Source organism: Corvus moneduloides, chromosome 5 (genome assembly GCF_009650955.1).
Source record: "Corvus moneduloides isolate bCorMon1 chromosome 5, bCorMon1.pri, whole genome shotgun sequence".
Taxonomy (NCBI): Eukaryota; Metazoa; Chordata; class Aves; order Passeriformes; family Corvidae; genus Corvus; species Corvus moneduloides.
This window is the reverse complement of record NC_045480.1, coordinates 51,986,710-51,999,508: the sequence shown is the minus strand read 5'-3', so window position 1 is coordinate 51,999,508 and position 12,799 is coordinate 51,986,710. Positions and strand designations below refer to the sequence as shown.

The window sequence follows — 12,799 nt, the reverse complement described above, 5'->3', positions numbered from 1 at the left end:
AAACAGTCCTTTAAATTTGTACACATGAGAAAACTCTTTATGATGAACCAAAGAGTAACCATCCAAGTACAAATAGCATGTAAAAATCAGGGGCAAAATTTTCCCACAGCACTTCAAGTGCTTAAAACTTCATAGTAATTCTTTCTTTATTGCAGTTATTTACTTTGCATACGATACTTTTCATGTGTAACATTCTAAGTATTTTATCAGCAAAAGTAGCTACTGTTTTCCCTTCCCACCCACTCCTGTTCACCTTGGAGAAAGCAGAAAAGTAGAGGAAGATTAAGCAATTTTCTGAGGCAGTGTAGAACATCTGCCATGAGGATGGAAATAAAATCATGAACGAGCAGTGCTGAACCTACCTCTTCAGTCACAAGACTGGCAAGAAGCCTATGTCCTCTGAAGGGGCAGTGTGGAGCGGTGCCACTGGTGAGGAGGCTGTTGGGAGTGTCAAAGAAGCAGTTTCAATGTCTGCACAAGCTCCCCAAAAGGGAAAATATAACCACACAGCTTTGCTAATTATTTTGAGAAGGCATGACCTGGTCATATTAAAGGTCTGTCTATGACAAGGAAACAAAAGTAATTGTGTAAAAAAAAGAAAAATTTAAACTCGACACTCATTACCTTTTTCAGTTCAAATTCTCATCATTAGAGGTTGCTGTCAATGCATTTCATTAAATATTGGAGTGGTTCTCTGCATCACAATTTTCTGTACTTGTTTGACTCTTCTGAAGAATTTCCACCACTACATAACTCTCATGGTTTCTTTGCCAATCGTACTGATAAGCTTTCATGTGCTGTTTTTTCTCTTTGCTGACTTTATTATTATTTCAAATTGCTAACCCTGTACTTATTTAGTTAAGAAATACAAGCGTAATATTCTTTGGGAAGAAACTAATTATAAATCTACACCTCTTTACCAGTAATATTTCATGCAAATAAAATTATATAGATGCATAAAGAAAAATGTGGGTGTGAATCCATATAGGGAAGGAAAAGCAATATGTGTTCCATTATTGATTTTTTTTATTGCCTTTGTTTCCTCAGAAATACAGCTACCTGATGTTATAACATAAAGAAACTCTTTCTAAAACCTGACTTTTTTTCCCCCTCAGAGCCTCACTTTAATAACTTGGCAATATTTTATGATACTTATTCACTTGTGATTCTTGACAAAAAACATCATCCCTCCAATATATTTTATTAATATTGCCTTTTCCAAGAAAACTTGGGAAGCTAATGTTATATATATAGTCAAGAACTAGTTTAGGACCTGCTGTGTTTTTTTACAAATGGGAGGAAATGGCAGAGCTTTAAAAAGAAGAAATTAACCTGCTTCTAGAAAGACGCTTGTTTTGAAGAAACCCAGCTGGCTCCAGGAAAGAAAGCCATAGCAGGTTTTTAAATTTCCTGTTATCTATCCATCTGCTTTCTGTGCCAAATGTGGATGACATTATGAATAAAAACATTGAATAAAGACTGAGTGAAGACCTGCTAGTATGCTTCCTACTCAGATATTCAGGACTAGAAACATAGTGTAGGAGCTTAGAAGAAGACTGCATTAATTAGTAATCTTGTTACCTTCAGGTGATCAGACGTGGATAATCAGGATGATATCACTTGATCAGAATGCTTAAGGCCAAATATTTATGTAAATCATCAATGGACTTATTCTTCACTGATTTATTACACCATTGTTACCTTATAATCTGCATGGAAGAGCAACTCTAAGAAATCTTTGCATCTTAGTAAGCACATATGTTTTGCATTTTTGTTTTTACGGTGAGATTTTAACACATGTTAATTTAAAATAAGTGTTTCAGATGTCCTTATGAAAAGAAAGAAAAGTTTTCCACACCGAGAAGACATACAAATTAGAATCCTACTGCATACCCAACATTAAATGAAAGGACAATAGCTAAACTGAAGTCCAGGCCAAAATTAGCATTTCATGCTTGAAGTGTATGAAATATTTTTAACAATTTTCAAATTCAATAAATTGCTCAAGACCACAAAAATTACTTAAATCCATCATGGAGGGGAATAATGTTTTGGAATCAGTAATGATTTACCTCTATTACATTAATTAGGCAAGCTGCAGTTTTTTCATTATCAGAAGAATATGCAAATTACACAACTAACCTGAACTATGAACACGTACTTTTGTGCACTTATCTGTGTCCTATGTGTGTGGGACAATAACTGTGGGTTTAAAAGGAACAATGTTTCTCCATCGCATGGCATGTTCTGCATCTGTGAATTTTGAAAGGGCAAACCCCCCAACTATCTGTATTTGCCTAGAATATAAGAAGGAGAAGATTAACACCCGATATCTGTGAGAATGAAAAGCACCCTAATTATTCTGTTATGCTATGGGATGCTGACAGGGCTTTTGTGCATGAAAAAGCATCAGATAAAACCCCCTAATATTCCCTAGGGGATTTCTCTCACATAATGTTACTGTAAATTGTTTGATAATCCTAATCTTTTTCAATCTTTTCTAAGGTCCCTGTGTAAACCTGGCCAGAAAACTGCTCCCAGACAGGAGTTACCCACCTTTCACTGTCAAAATGGGTGGAAGCTCAGTAGTATCTCTTCAGATTCCAGTGCTATTCAATATTTTTCTTAATGGCACAAGTGAAGAAATAGAGTATGTGAGTATGCTTCTCACAGGTGCTGCTGACACCATCCTAGGAAACCCGTCAAAATTTTCTAAAGGGTTTACTTCCAAAAGTATCTTTACAAATAGGAGATGTGATCTGAAAACAAAATAATGCTATTTCTGTAAGTGCATGATATTGCATTTAGATAGAAATAACCAACTGAACAGGAATGGGATGGAAAACATACAGATGTTGTAATAACGTTCTGGTAGTTATACCTGATCATAGAGTAAATATGAATTTTCAATGTTACCCCATTGTAAACATGATAAATGACATGCAGTGATCAGTATAACAGAGTTTAACCTGCAAAACCTGTGAGTTAGTAACTCTGATCAGACCTGGTGTAAGTCATGAAGTTCTTCAGTCAATAATTTACAGTCTCATTCTTCATGTCTGCATTTGCATGATGAGCTAAGACTAGAAGGGCTTGCTTTATGATATATTCGAGCATGTCAAGGCTGCTGACATACCTTCTCTCACAGTCACACACATAATTAGATTTTTTTTTCTTATTTGCAATGTCATCATGGCATGAAATTGCTTTATTTCTTGAACTGCCTCATTTATTTTCATTTCAAAAGAATATTAAACATGCTTGCTAATCAATAGCAGTAGTTAGTTCAGACAAGGGTGAACTAGGAGAATTGTTTAAAACACTGATGTCAAGTTATTGAGATGTGCTGGATTGTAAGTCTCTGACTTGCAAGGCTGCATGCAGATTCATTCCGTGTCCAGAAAAGTCATCTTGTGCAACTCAGCGGCCACAGATCAAGCTGTAGTGCTCAGACCGACTACCTGAAATAACAACAAGGATTAGTATTCCAGTAGTTTCCAATGAACAAAGTTTGCAAGAGAATAAGGTTGATAAACTCCATTTATTTTTAAAAAGTACTGATACGATCAAGTTCAGTATTGTGATTAAATAGCATCACATTTGGTGAATATTTTGTCTAATGAGAACAAGAACAGAGTGGATTGTTTTGCTTTACCTCATTTTTACAGATTAGCTTCATTTCAAATTCCCAGTTTAAATTGGCTTTGTTTTTTTGGTTTGATTTGATGCTGTAAATTTTGTTATCAGGTGTGTTTATTCCTTGGTGTACCCATGTTGTTTGACACTTGGCTTAGCTCAGTCAGTTGCAGATGTATTTTAACTTTCCAGGGTTTGATTGCTGATACAGTGCCTCTTCATATGGTGCCTGTGCCTCATCCAGGAGGAGAGTATATTGCATTTTTCATGGGTGAAACAGATGATAATAGCTCTTGAACTTCTGTCTCCATCTGCTAGCACAGGAGACTGTGGGTCTGTGCCACTGTTGTTTTAAGAGATAGCCATCAGGCCTTGAATCTAACTCATTACCACAAGGCCTTGGTTTGTTCTCCAACATCCAAATGGACTGGAAAACACAGTTTATATAAGTTGAGCTCCACTCTGCCAAAAAGAAAAATGAATTAAAAAGAGCCCCATCTTACACAGTTGTACTTCTTCAAGTACCAGTATCTTTGACTTAAAAAAAGATTTAAGACCTGAATTAGTTGTATTGGAATATCACAGCAGATGGTTGCTCACAAGCATGTTCTTTGTATGGGACATTCTAGAAAGAGAAAAATAAGCAGGTTTCCTTCTCCCACAAGCTTATTCAGTAAAGGAACTATTGTGGAAATTCTGCAAAATGAACCCTAATAACAGAAAAGTGTCGTTTTTCTATAGACAAATAATTGATCTGAAAAGGATCATAAAGCTCAGTTGGCTATTTCAAGTTCAGGAAGTAATGATACTTGTGGGGAACAGGAGTTTAGGGCATCTTCCTTTAGTCTAACAGTACATTCAATTGCTTTTCTCGAGTCTAGATACACAACTTACTAAGGGACTGTGCTTGATTATTTTTATATCTGGAGAGGATGTATTTACTCATCCCTATTCCCAAGTAGAGATAAAAATCTTGGTCCCTTCACCTCTACTGGACTTCATTTGGCCACATAAACTGGGAAGAGATTAGGCAGTGCCCCAACCCATTATGCATTTCATCAGCAACTCTCACAAAGCCATGCCACTCCCTGGTAGGGACAGGTAGTCATTCTCCTGGATTTTGGACCCTTTCCACTGCAGAGCTAGAAGCATTGCAACAATTTTGTGATCTGTGTAGGTACAGAAAACCATCCCAGAGTAGTTATGCCATAGGGTCCTACAAAACAATCATGGCAAACACGCGCTATAAAGTGTTAGCTCATGAGACAAGCAAGCAGGCAGGAAGTTCAGCAGAGTTAATTTTCCCACTAACGCTGCCTTTCATGATTTTATTAACATAGTTCAAAAACTTCGCAGATTTTTCACTTTTTTCACATCAGGAGTCATAAGAGCCCACAACTGAACATGTACTTATTGGATGTACAAAGAAGTACATGTTGACATGAGGCATTTCTCTGTGTAGAAGACTTCACTTTCTACCTAGCTTCTCCCTACTCAACTTCACATGACTGAGCTTCTCTCAGCCATGAGATCCACTGCAGCACCTCTTTCACCAAAATGCAGAAGGCAGTCTTCTGCTGTGTCAGGAGCTGCAGGCACACCGATCTGGCATGTAAGAGCTGCTGAGTGACAGCCAGGGAACAGATAATCAATGATGTGCAAGTTGTGAGAGCTGGATCAAGAGCAGAAGACTTAAACACAGCACTGGCAGTGGAAGCAGTATGTGGCTCTTTACAGTTGCCTGTTTGAGAAGCAGCACAGCTTCACTAAATCCTCAGCAAACTTAATTTTATCCTCCTGCATTTTAATGAAGTCATAGAACAGATTCTTTGCTAAACAAAGAACCAAGACGTCCCTCAGGTAGTAACAGCATGACGTTACTGAGACATCCCTGATGCAAATGGTGCAACCTGCTGTCTCCACAATCCCTGAAGCATCCAGTGGTAGACATGCTGGCATTCATAAACCTCAGATGTAGGAGTGCCAGGCTTTTATCAGAACAGAAATAATTCTGTTGCCCTGAAGCTGAACCCATTATCTGTGCTGGTTCAAGACAGCATCTATGCTTAAAGGCAGCACCAGGTAAAAATACCATGGATGCTGTCAAGACAGAAGCAATAAGTCACCTTCCCTTTTGGATTGGAGGGAGGTTTGTCATCTTGGGCTGTGATCTAAGAATTAGCTGCCACTACTGCTTCAAAGTGCAAGAGATAATAGCTTTTTCTAGAACAGAATCTTGTTTTTACTGATTCCCATCCTTCTTCCTTAGCTGGTTCTCACCCATCTCTCTTCCTTACTGCTTGTCATATATTTGGGCTTTCTCTTCAGTGAGGGTGGGGCCATTCCCTCCAAGCACATACTGCTCTTCAGAGACTGAGAAGCAGCTTTCACCTATCATAGATTCATAGAATCCGAATGGTTTGGGCTGAAATGAACCTTAAAGATCATCTCTTCCAACTCGTCTGCCACGAGCAGGGACATCTTCCACTACACCAGGTTGCTCAGAGCTTCATTCAGCCTGGCCTTGAACACTTTCAGGGATGAAGCATCCACAACTTCTCTGTGCAACCTGTTCCAGTGTCTCACCACCCCTGCAGTACAGAATTTCTTCCTAGTATTTTATCTACCTCTTTCAATTTAAAGCTATTTACTCCTCATCCTGTTACTACATGCCTTTGTAGTAGCTTTCTTGTAGGCTCTCTTTAGGTACTGGAAGCCTGCTATCAGAAGCCTTATCTTCCCCAGGCTGAACAACCCCAACTTTTTCATCCTGTCTTTGTAGGAGAGTAGTTGACTTCTTAAGAAATGCATCTGGTGTGACATCCCTTCTATCAGGAAGAAGCCAAGGATGTGGCTCAAAGGGATTCTCATTCACTAAGCTTTCTTTATGAAATGTAGAGAGTTGGAAAAATTTGAGTGAAAAGTACATACTGCCTGTGTTTTGCATTGAGATTTCACTTCTGATGTTGGGAAGAGTTAGAAGATTGGGATATTTTTGGTTTTTCTCAGAAGAAAATCCCAACTTTTCTTGTCCAACAAGATACAATTTGAAAATTCCAATTTTGTCTCTGAGTTTAGGAAAATACTTCTTGGTTCTAGAAATGAACCAAAGCCCCACCATTCATTCAGTCAGCCTTACTAACAATGTCCTTAATGATCTCCAGCAGCAGGGCAAATTGGCTTTCAGAAGTGTTTCAAAATTTAAAAAGCATGTTGTACATTCCCTAAAGATGCAGATACTCATCTTACTACTTTCCTGTTGCTAGGCTACTTGCCTGACTAACACTAGTACTGTCCTTGAGCAGGAATCCAGTCCCCTGGCTGCAAGTAGAGCTTGTGAATCTCCAGGACATGGTAGGAATTTTCCACTGTCCTCATTTAAGGATGGCCATGCCTCTACAAAGTAAGCACACACATTATACAGGTACTTAAAAAAAAAATCATTGTGGCAATGTGGAAAAATTATGAAGCCAAAATAGATTGTTTAGGTTTCTGGAAAATGAGATTCACAAAGACATGGCTGACTAAAGGGAGGAAAATCAAATAGAATGTAATTGCAGTTAAACTCATGATAAACTTCATTTTTTGGGGTTAGTTTTCTTCACATTTAGTGAGAGCAAGTGGCCAGCTAAATTGCAGAGTGGAATTTAGAAGTGACAGCAGACAGCACAAGGAGTGTGACCATTTCTTGGAAGTGGTAATACCAATTTATTACAGCAAGAATAACTTCTGTGCTTGACCAAACAACTACCCAGTGAGAGGGAAAAATGCTTTTATCATGGTTAAGGCAATATACGTATTATTTCCTGGTGTTTTTCATGTGCTGGAGCTAATAATTCAGATTAAAAAGAATTGAAGTCAACAACTCAATGTAAACAAATATTAATTATGTCAATGCAGGTGACTCATTTCTGGTTTATGAATGAGATAACAGTGGTGCCCTTTATCTTTGTTTAAGCCCTCTAAAGTTAGTTTGCTGATTTCCTGACCATAGCACAAGGTTTGATGTAAGCGCTGTTGCCAAGGGCTCTGTAGCGGGTTGGGTTTGTAACCAGGTGGAAACACCAATTTAGTGTAGTGGTTTGGTCCAAAATACTCATTACTGTTTATCTTCTGTGAGATAAGAATTAGGAGAAATGCAAAGCAGGCACCAAACTTGAAAGAATATAAAGAAGTTTATTAACAGACCTAAAAGAAGAAAAAATTATACCACCTTCAGAACTCTCCTCCTCCCCCCACCTTCCTCCCTTCTCCCACTGACAATGTGAAAAGACAACCCTTAAGATGTTCAGTCTGTTACCACTTCCATAATAACCTTGTTCAGTCCATTTAGAAAGAGAAGTCTCTTCTTGCTCGTGCTATGAAAACATTATCACAACGAGACAGCCGCCCACTTCCAAATATTGTTCAGTCCATTTAGGAAGAGGAGTCTCTCTGCCTGCATGTGAGTCCCTTCCCCCAACTTGCAGCTTTTCCTGCAACTGCTTTCGAGGGTCCACTCTTGAAGTTTTCTGGGGTACAATTTTAAGGTTGAGCCGTTCAGAAACAAAAGAACAGAGGCCCTTCTCCTTCCCTGGGAGCAAAGGGTCTTCATCATCTTCATCGTTAGGACTATCTCTGGGAGCATCTCTAGGAACTGAGGTTTTCTCCTTTCCCGTTTGGAGCAAAAGTCCTCATCTGGTCCATCTCTAGGAACTGAGGTTTTCTCCTTTCCCATTTGGAGCAAAGGTCCACATCGCTTCCATCTCTCCCTGTCCAAACTTCTCATGGAATTACAGCTGCGTCAGCATCTGCCTATCTCTGCGCAGGTGCTTTTGCTCATGAGTTGAACACTCCACCCCCCATATCTTCATGGAATTACAACAGGATACTCTGGTATATCATAGCTTCACAACAGAATTTCAGCTTTAAGCATCTCCTCTCTCTCTTCCCTCAGGTTTTCAGCTCTTCACAGCAGTAAAAGGGTTAATCTCACCTCGGCCTTGCAGCTTTGCAGCTGGAATGTTGAATTTTTCTTATCGCAGTGGAGAGGGGGGAGAGCCGAGCCGCTCCGGCTGCCCACGGCAAGGCAGTGGGGGGGGTTCCACGGCTGGAACAGGTCCATGGCTCCAGGATGGCCGTGGCCCGGCCCGGCCTGGCCCAAGCAGGGCCTGGCCGGGCCCGCTGGCCCCCACACGGGGCCTGCAGCCACCTGTGCCAGCGCTGGAAATGAGAGAGAGCTTGGAGGGGGAGTTTGCCTATTCTTAAGCGTGGATCACAGAGGCGGCCACAACTTTAAGTGGCTCAAAGAATTGTCCATATTCAAACTGGCCAGCTGATAGGCTCTGTTGAGTCCCAGAGGAAGGTGTAAGCACCCCTTAGCAAGGACATCCCTTCCGGGACTATGCTTGCTAACCTATGACAGGCTCCATGACTCCTAAAAGATACTGACCAGCTTTTAGCAAGCCTTGGAAGCAGTTTTTGCCTTGTTCTTTTCTGAAACAGGGCCTCTGAGCACCTTAAATCAGTGTGATATACATGCATAAAATAATCAGCACTGCAAAAAGAGGAATGTTGTATTTGCTGGCCTTTTGAAACAAGTAAATAACTTTATCTGACTCCACACTGGGAATTAGTAGCAAAATTGTATGGTTTACAACATATAGCTGCATTTATTGTTTACATGATTAATTAGGACTAGTCAGGATTTTAAATTAAGTTTCTTTCTCAGGCTATCTCAAAAAATACTGCTTGATATGATGCTTGTTTACTGCAGTCATCTTGGCCTTGATTAAAACATTGACATCTCAACTAAGAATAGAACATATATTGTGCTCCATGCCACAAGCAAACGTAATTTAAAAATTGTATACTTTCCTTAAACTAATCTTGTCTTTCCTGGCTTCCAGTTGTATGAAATAGTTTTATAGTTAAAAGAGAATTTGCATAATGCTTTTAAAAGTCTTAATAGCTATAATAATTTTAATCTACTATGGAGTGTTTGTAATGTATAGTGAGCTGAAGCATTTAATTGTGTAAAAAGGAATATTAAGGCACATCTTCTAATCAAAAGAGTAATAGAAATATTAAGTATAATGGGTTTTGTTATTTTTTCCTAATTGCATCTGGAAATGCAATTTTATTACTTCTTTCGAAGCCCAAATGACCATGAAAACTGAGGTTAAAACTTCACTATCAGAGATATGCTGAAATAATCTCTATGCAGGTGTTTTATTTAGTATCCTCTCTGGGATTGCACCAGTTGGCTCTGCTGAGACCTGATCCTTCCCCCAGTCAATCAATTAAGGTTTTCCCATTCACGTTCTTTTAGCTGGGTTCAGGGCTTCTGTTATGATTGGTGGGTTTTATTTATTTACTGGAATATGAAAGACAAAAAATATGAGTACTTATCTTCAGTGTGCTATTTAGGCAGCTGTCAATCTCATCAAGAGGTGCAGCAGATCTGACATAAAGGACCTGCAGCTGTCCCAGAACAAAACACACATTGCACATAATAACAGCCCCACACAGATTTCCCCCCTCAAGTGTCCAGGCCAGATACCACAGCATACAATCAATGCAAATCTCTGAGCAGAGTGTAATATGGCCATTTTTCACAGATTTGATGCAATTCATCCTGTCAAACACTTTTTTTTTTTTTTTTTTTTTTCTTTTTCTGATGATGGTTTCAAGTGGGAAAGTCGTTTCTTTGGTAACTGTATAGAATTTTATGGCAGCTTTGTTGGGAAAGCATCATTTTACTCAATCTTGCCATCTTTGGAAGATGAGGTAAAATTTTGTGGCTGTGCAATGAAACCAGCTAGACGGTAAGGAAGAACAAAATTTCTACCATGCCGCATGTTTGTGCTGAGTAAGCTTAGGAAGATTTGGCTGTACTGGCTATTTTTTCAGGTGCCTGTCGGAAACTGGAAAAGGTGATCTGCTTCAAGACACCTTGGGGGCTTGGAATGTGTGGTAGGGGGTGGGTCCCCCAGTACCCTCCAGCCCCACAGTGTTGGTTGGTCATGGCACACTGGAAGGCAGCCTGCCAGTGTCCCCTAACCCACCCCTGAGTGGCTGAGAGACCAAAGTCCCACCTGGGAGGAAGGCCCAGGATGGGACAAAAAGGTTTAAGAAGGGTCACCACGAGGCAAGCACATTGTCCTTGAACCCTACCTTCATCTTGGAGCTTTACATCACTAGAACCCAGGAGCTGGTAGCTGTGTCTGTCTGTCTATATCTTTCCTGTCTTTCGGTTTTTCTCCCTTTCTTCAAGTGTCTTGTCACAGAACATAACATTGAATGGTTTAAAGGTTTTCTATGTTCAATGGGCTAAGTCTTTGCTGGCATAAGTGACGTTACGTAGTATTTACTCTTTCACCAATGTTCCTTAATTTTCTGTAGTTTGCCAGTAAACTTTTGTGAGCTTTTACCTCTTGAGAATATTTAGTTGGGATTACCCAGAGCAAAAGAACCTTGGTTTAGCCCAATGTTTGAGTGACTGGGTGTAACAGTACCATAAATTGAGAGGAGAATTTCCATTTTATCAGCAATTCTAACATCTAAATAAGATGTTCTAGATTGGAAGAGAAGATAAACAAAAAGTTCTGATATTTTTGGTGGTTTTTTTTCTTAATTAAAGGGTCAAGTTATTTTAGTGTGATTATTTTTATTTTTTGACCTTAATATTTTTACCACATTGAGGCATAAAATATATATGTCATATCCAAAAATTAACAGAAGAAATATTAATTGTATTAAATCTGATTTTGATGCAAAAATAATTTATATTGAAACATTTCTTCTCTTTATAGAAGACTGTGAAAACTAACTTCAAAATTTTTGACATGAAGGGAACAGCTTTTGATTTTAAACAAACCGTTTCTATTTACTCTTTTGAAAAACTTGACATCTTGCTTCTTATTGTCATCATGCTGATTAATTTAATCCATGTTTTAGAAAAAATCAATGCATTTTGTTGAAGTTTCCTAGTAATCCATTGTACAAATTCAGAATCTACATCTCTGTGACTTTTTCCCCGGCTCTGTTCCTAATGAAAGATCAATATGCACATATGGATTTATTTATTAAATATTATATGCTCTTTAATATGAAAGTAATACGATCTATGTTCTGAAGGTAGAATCTGCAATGATCCACCTGGGAAATAATTTATGTAATTAGGGGATGGTAGTCTTGTCTTTTATCACTGCAGGCAAGGCAGGAATTTTTTTCAGAGACAATAATGGTGTGTTTTATAGCATTTGGTATCAGTAAGTCCCTTAAGGGCTGAACATAAATGCAAATAAATTAGGAGCTTCGTTGCATATTTGCAATTTATGATGTAGTGCAGTTTCACATGCCAGCAGAAATACCATAAGGAAAGTAATTCTCTACTAGATCCCTGACACTTGCTTTGGGATTGTAGGGGAAAAAAAGTTACCCAGGCAAAACAGAGTTCCTGTTTGCTCCAGAAATTTGAAATTTTTACTGTTTATGAACGTCAAGTCTGAGTACCATTCCAAGTTTGTTCCTTCTTCCCTTTTCTTGCCATTCTTATTGCACATTTTTGGAAATAGAGATGATGGGTGCCTGAATACACACACACACCACAGAACTTGTTTAAAATCTGTTTGTTGTAACATTCCTTTATCTCACTTATCTGATAAAAATTAAATCGTCTTACATACTTAATAGTATACTGTACCTTATATATCAGAATGAATTGCTTTAATAATAACTTTTGTGATCTCCAGTGACTCAAATGCTTGGGTCACAGGTGTAAAATGGATATTTCTCCATGCCTTCACAATATAAGCAGTCTTGCATGAGCTTTGCTATGGCATTGATGCAAATGAACACATTCAGTGATGTTTTTCTGTCCATAACACATATGGACATATGTTCATGACATTCAGTTCCCTGCTTGCATGCTGTTCCCTGCAGCCTTGTCTTTTTAGGCAAAATCAGCCGAACTGGGAAATCTTTTCATCATTTTGTGTGCACTGATGTCACTGTTCAGCAAAGAAGGTCATGTTTTGGAACACAGGGAAACTGGGGTACAAATGAGCATTTCCAACCTCAAAATGAGTGTGACTGTGTGAAGGAACTTAAAACAGCAGCAACCCCTGCTGGGAATAGTTTTGTAAAATCAGGTCTTCCAGTGTGGGTGCTTGGAATCTGA

The 12,799-nt window shown here is 38.9% G+C and overlaps 1 long non-coding RNA gene across 2 annotated transcripts; it reads right to left on the bottom strand.

The window, feature by feature from the left end:
• Positions 1-1,011: 1,011 nt before the first annotated feature.
• LOC116444722 lies at positions 1,012-8,652 on the bottom strand. 2 transcript variants are annotated; one of them, XR_004240462.1, is made up of 2 exons: positions 8,612-8,652; positions 1,012-3,461 (listed from the first exon to the last, which is right to left on the bottom strand). It is a non-coding gene; the product is annotated as an uncharacterized LOC116444722 (long non-coding RNA). The 2 variants fall into 2 exon arrangements; XR_004240463.1 differs by lacking the exon at positions 8,612-8,652 and adding an exon at positions 3,656-6,098.
• Between the last annotated feature and the right edge of the window lie 4,147 nt (positions 8,653-12,799).